Source organism: Alosa pseudoharengus, unplaced genomic scaffold (assembly GCF_046254945.1).
Source record: "Alosa pseudoharengus isolate Yale_2024_CS ecotype anadromous, Long Island Sound unplaced genomic scaffold, YU_APseudo_1.1 YU_APseudo_1.1_scf_5, whole genome shotgun sequence".
Taxonomy (NCBI): Eukaryota; Metazoa; Chordata; class Actinopteri; order Clupeiformes; family Clupeidae; genus Alosa; species Alosa pseudoharengus.
In genome coordinates, this window is record NW_027468837.1 from 14,355,547 (window position 1) to 14,362,112 (window position 6,566).

The window sequence follows — 6,566 nt, forward strand, 5'->3', positions numbered from 1 at the left end:
TGTGTGTGTGTGTGTGTGTGCGTGTGCGTGAGTGTGAGGGCTTGGGGGGTGATGCTCGGACCCTTTGCTCACAGATGTACACACAGCTGAGGGCTGCAGGAAACAGCCCTTAACTCTCTCTCTCTCTCTCATTTTCAGCCATTTAACAAAAACCCAAGAACTGAGGAAACCGTCGGCAGGGGCCAACAGCTAATGAGAGAGGCCGATTAGAGGGGCCTCAATCGAAGGTCAACACTGGGGGCCTTGCTATGCGCGCATGCACACACACACACCACACACACACGCACACACACACACACACACACACACCCTTCCATCTGGGCCCTTCAAGGCCAGGTCACCCTGGCATTCGAAGTCCAAGCTCCTGGCCCTACTCCACCCTCTCCTGCGCTCCCCTGCAAACCCAAGTCCCCAGTGTGGGCGAGGCCCGCCATGACACGCCGTCTGGCCTGAGGTGCAGCGCGCCGCGGCCCCCGGGAACCACAAGCCTGCTGGAGCGGCCAGAGGAGACTCACACTGCATTAGCAGCCCCACTGTTTCAGGCCGCCGCGCGTCTGCCAGTGCTGGCCACCGCCGGGGCTGTCTCTATCGTTCCGCTTGGCCGCGCTCCCGGAGCATTGAAACGTCCACCCCGGCGCGGCCGGACTTCAATGGGGCCCTCGGCAGGGGGGGAAGGAGCTGTCTTCCCAAAAATAATACTGTCATCTGCCAGCAGTGCCGGACCCGCAGAGGAAGGGAGAGAAAGAAAGAAAGAGAGAGAGAGAGAGAGAGAGAGAGAGAGAGAAAGAGAGAGAGCGCAGCTCTATTACGCCTGCACACCAAGGCGCCACTAGGAACCTGGTACTGTGGTGGCATGTGGGTGCCCGCTTCATGCCTAGCCATGCCCGCGTGTATGCCTGTGTGTGTGTGTGTGTGTGTGTGTGGGTCTTACTCTGCCTGGGATGGAATAAACAGAGGTGCTGGATAATCCCTCGTTTTTTCCTACTATTTATGATAACATGGGGATAACCAAGTTGAGATGAGTGTGAAATAGCACAGATGGCATCCAGTCAACTTTAGTCTCTGTAACAAGTTGTAACATGGATTCCTGTAAGCCGTATGGCCTTGTAGTCTTATAGAGAGGCACAGCACAGGAATAACTCACCCTCAGAGCCAACCATTTAAAACAATAAACAGGCAGTTTTTAATTACCTCTGAGGTAGCGGAGAGGTCATCTTTCAGATGAGGCCTCGGAACAGCCTGGCGGCCTCATATATAAGAGCTGCATGAGGTTTATGAGCCAAGACCTGGTGTTGCCCCCTCTCCCTCTCCTCCCTTTCTCTCTTTCTCTCTCTCGAGCGCTGTTCCCTTCATCTCCCTCTCCTCTGTGTCTCCCTCTCTCTCTCCCTCTCTCCCACTCCCTTCATGTATTTGTTTATCTATCAAATTGAATTAACAGAATCAAAAGGTGCCTCGGCCGTCCCCACACAGAGCGGAGTTAGGGAGCTCAAGATGAAAGATTAAAGGAAACGCCAGGGCCGGTTCAGCCGCAGGTCTCGCCGAGCGGTGGGGGTCAGACGACTGACCTCCGCACTGGTCCTGCTGAAAACGCCGCGGATGCCCCAGCCTACCCCCCCACTCCCCTCCATTCCTCCCTCCCTCAACCTCCCAGCAGCCCCAAGAGAGGGATAAAGAGGTGCACTCACTGGAGGAGGCCAGGCTGGCCTGGGTGTATAAAAATGCAGCGTGTCACCTTAGCCTGTTGGAAATGGCGACCGGGCGCCTCTCTACCGCGCGCGCGAGTGCACAGCCGTTATCTGCTTCCTAGCACGGAAAATGGAAACACAGTCAGGCATAGTCGGGGAGAAGGCGGCGGCATTTGAAAAATATTGAAATGCCGCGGAGAGCAAAAAGCGGCGGCTTAGACAGGGACAGTGTCGGGACTGTGTTTGTGCACTGAGGCTAGCAGGGCTGGGAGAGCCGGTGGCTGGCCGTGGCACAGGGGCAGAGGAGCTGTCCTGGAACTGCTGCTCATGTCAGTTGGCACCGCCAGTCCCCAGTTTGAGAGGCTTGCTGCTCAGCCAAATTCAGGCAGGAGGACATCCCAGCTCAGTCCTGACACACACACACACACACACACACACACTCTCTTTCTCTCTCTCTCTCTCTCTCTCTCTCTCTCTCTCTCTCTCTCTCTCTCTCTCTCTCTCACACACACACACACCAAAGTGTATTCTCTCCTCTTACACCAATTGCACTAAGCCATAAAAACACAACACACACACAGACACACACACACACAGACACAGACACACACACACACATACACACACACACACACACATACACACCAGAGTGTATAGTCTCACCCCAACTGAACTAAGTCTTACAAACAAAACAAAACACACATACACACACACTCTCTCTCTCTGTCTCTCTCTCTCACACACACACACACACACACACACACCAGAGTGTATTCTCTCCTCTTTCACCAATTGCACTAAGCCTTAAAAACACACACACACACACACACACACACACACACACACACACACACACACACACACACACACACACTATGTTGCAATGTATACACAGACACACCAAAAGTATAACGATCCTAACGTAATACTCACACTCTCCACCACAATATTACAACATACAGACTTCTCTACACATCCCCATGTAAAGAACACATACGGGGTGGACGTTTCAATGCTCCGGGAGCGCGGCCAAGCGGAACGATAGAGACAGCCCCGGCGGTGGCCAGCACTGGCAGACGCGCGGCGGCCTGAAACAGTGGGGCTGCTAATGCAGTGTGAGTCTCCTCTGGCCGCTCCAGCAGGCTTGTGGATCCCGGGGGCCGCGGCGCGCTGCACCTCAGGCCAGGCGGCGTGTCATGGCGGGCCTCGCCCACACTGGGGACTTGGGTTTGCAGGGGAGCGCAGGAGAGAGTGGAGAAGGGCCAGGAGCTTGGACTTCGAACGCCAGGGTGACCCAATAGCCACAAACTGACTGACACACACACAGTTAACAGACCATAGCTATGGTATTACAGTTTATCTCGATTGCTTTGACCTGCTTAAGGAAACTGGGATCCACTTGGTCTTCATGACCACTTTCTTTGCACAGCAGTAGTCATCTCCTGCGAATGTGTTCACACATTTTCATTGGGTTCACACCCTTTTGCAAAACAGTTAACACAGGCGTCATTCAAAAGCCCCAAACTCTAACGTTATTGGTTTTCCCATGCTAAACAAAAGGAAAACATCTTTCCACAGGTGGTATAGATTCCTTGCATAAGTCTGAATCTCTGTTACACCTGTGTGAAACTCCTTTGCACAATTCTTCAATCAGCAATCATTCATTATACATAAGAGATGTCTGTTCTGTGTTGCTATTTGCAAGTATGGATCTAATGCACATTTAGACAAAGTACTGTATTGCCTATTTGGAGGAGAAAACAGTACAAAAGGTTTTTACTGTAAGTCTATTTCGATGAAAAATTACAAGTTGTAGTTCAATGAAATTTACTGTATCTTGCTAGGTGTTTACTGTATGTCTTACATGTCAATGACAGTTACATCTTGGGAGGAATTAATAAATTATTTTTTTATTCAGTACATTTTGTCTTTTCACAGTTTTTTTCTGATACCAGAAACATGAGAAAGTAATGGAACAGACATAGCAAAAATGAAATGAGAACTAGAGTTTGCATTTTGTTGTCCAGTGTGTAATGATTGATTAAAGAGTGTTTTTGAATTGGCAACAAGTTGAAGTGTTTGAAGGCAAGATTTGCTTTTGCTGCATGTTTTAAGTATTTTGAGAGAGTAACAGCCTTTTGCAAGCAAAATGTGTCATTTTGTCCAGAGTGCTTTTGTTCAGACACGGGTGTTAACTGTTTTGAGAACGTGATGTCAGAGTTGACACAGGTATCAAAACGATCGAGAAAAACTGTATTAGCTGAACTTCCTCTTGGGGGTCGGCAGAAATTCATAGAAATGCAGTCAGTCCCTTGACAATAAAATGTCAGCCGAAGGGTGTGGAGAATAGTAGCTATATTCAAAAATGCTAGGGCAGAGAGCAGTGGCCTGTGACAATAGCCATGCCCACACACAGATGCACTCATACTCTGAACACTCAGGAAGCTAATCAAAGAAACATACTTTACAGTGATTTACTAAAGAGAAATAGTGCATATTTACGAGAACAAAACAGAAAAAAACAGAATATTTAGTTTTTTTTTTAAACTTTCTTTTCTTACTCACAATAAATAAATAAAAACATATATTTTTTTAACACTGCACATGTAAAATGGCTTTCACAGGCCACTCCTCAACAGGCACCAGCAAAGCCCTGAGACGCACGGCGAGGGACATTTATGAATGAGAGTGCTGAAACAAAACCCTCTCAGGAGAGTCTCTTAAGTCGACTTACATAGGGGAAAGATGTTAATATGCATGTAGCGCAGCGGCTACAGTAACACAACCCAGGCCTGACCCGACAGTGCAAAGCTCTTACTAGGTGGCCGTGCTGCTGGTTCTATGTGTATGTGTGTGTGTGTGTGTGTATGTGTGTGTGTGTGTGTGTGGAGGGATAGCACCTCACTTGCAGATTACAGGCTGGAACTTCATGGGAGAGGGAGAGAGAGAGAGAAACACTTTATCTCTGTGGGACTGATTCATACTCTTGTCCTCCACAGACGTCTCGCTTCAGAACCCAGCTTCTTGTCAGCACCCCACCTCAGCACAGCTGCATGTAGGCTTCAGTGAGCACACACACTTTGCCCTTCTGCAACATGACCACAAACAGCATGAGAGATGAGGCTGAGAGTGGCTGTGCATCCAAACTTCTCCTTGGCATTTGAATGATACATCTCATGATACATGAGACAATGGAGCCATCACAACTCTTTTAATACATCAAAAGCCTGTAAATCAAAAGGATCTTAGACTTCGGCTGGATCTTCCTGAATTATACTCCCCCAAAATATGGAATGTGTCAAACTTGATAACTGCTATGAACGAAAATGTGCCAAAGCTGCCATGTTTCTGGGTGAACAACTCCTAAGAATATGGAGCTATCTGCTGTTCCTCGAGCGGAGCTGCTGCTTTACTTTGGTGAACACCGGCTCGAGGAGTCTCTGGCTCAGAGAAGTCACAGAGCAGAGAAGTGAAAGAGAGAAAAGCATGGAATCAAAGAGTTTCACATGCTGCTCGTGGTTAAGGGTACAATTATTGCCTCTTGCGGTTTCTTATTGGTGCGACATACTGTGGAAGAAAGTGCTGCTTGTATTCCCACAAATGGGCACATTGCTACACACACGGGCACACCACTACACGATTGAGTACTCGGCTCAGGGGTGGCTTAACCGCGTGACGTCGGCGTTGCACCACACTTTGGAAGCCTGACAATGCTGAACATCTCAGAAGCCATTTGGAAGCAGTGTCTGGAGTAAGCCACAAACATCCATTAAAGAAGTGAAGGCCTTAGTCAAGGCAGAGTAAATTCTATGAATGCTTTGTATTCACGATAACGTTATGCAGGGCAATGCGTTTGCTAAGTTTTGGATGCGTTGGTGTTGGACGTGACATGCAGAAATGATTTTCTCACCTCATTCAAAGTGTCATGCCATATTCCGCACTTTTAATATATTGACTTAAGGTCATGACCATCATTACCTTTACATAGTACTGGGTGCTAGATCTCTTGATCAGAAATGTTAAAAAGCAAATTACAAAGAAACTCACAGGGGATGTGACAGGCAGAGTGATGCTACCATTGTCACTTCTGAAGCCTTACTCACACTTCCACTGGGGCAAATTCTGAGTAGGCCTACTGCTTAAAGTATTTCCTTTGCTATAATAGTACAGCAGTCAGCATGCTGTGTCCACGCCTACACGAAGGCCACATCAGAGCAGTGCCTGCCTAGGTACGTGCACAACATGACCACATTGGTAATTACAGCCAACTCGAACGAATCTGGTCGCGATCTGATCAAACAGCCCATCAGTTCAGGAGTCAGCTCTAGTGTCAGGTGTACGGGTATTTCCTCATGACACACAGAGGACCTCTCAGTCGCAGACTACTTCAAGAATCTCCATAGAGTGCTGCTGTTCACTGGGTGCTTGACTAGTATAATCATTCTATGTTGCTTTTTATGTGTTTCAATTATTACCTTTGAAATATTTTTTTGTTTTATGTTTTCTCTTTTTTTAAACTTTTCTTTGACCATTGACCTTCTATGCTTTTATTAGTTATTTCTGTTTGCTTGTATTTATGTAAAGCACATTGAATGACCTCTGAATATGAAATGCGCATATAAATAAAGTTGACTTAAAGTGTAATTCCAGCGAAAATTGACCCAAGGGTGTTTTTCTGCATTAAAACACATCAAATAAGCCATGGAGACAGTAATTTTCGTTGATCAACCACTACAGAGCTTGGCCTGGTATATGCTATAGCCCCAAATGGCAAACCGTAGATTAGCTAAGGGCAGTAAGCTAAAGGATTCTCAAATAGCATTTTTTAACCAGTAATATTGTTCAAAACAGCACCAAACCTCGTCAGTAGCTTGCTTAGGG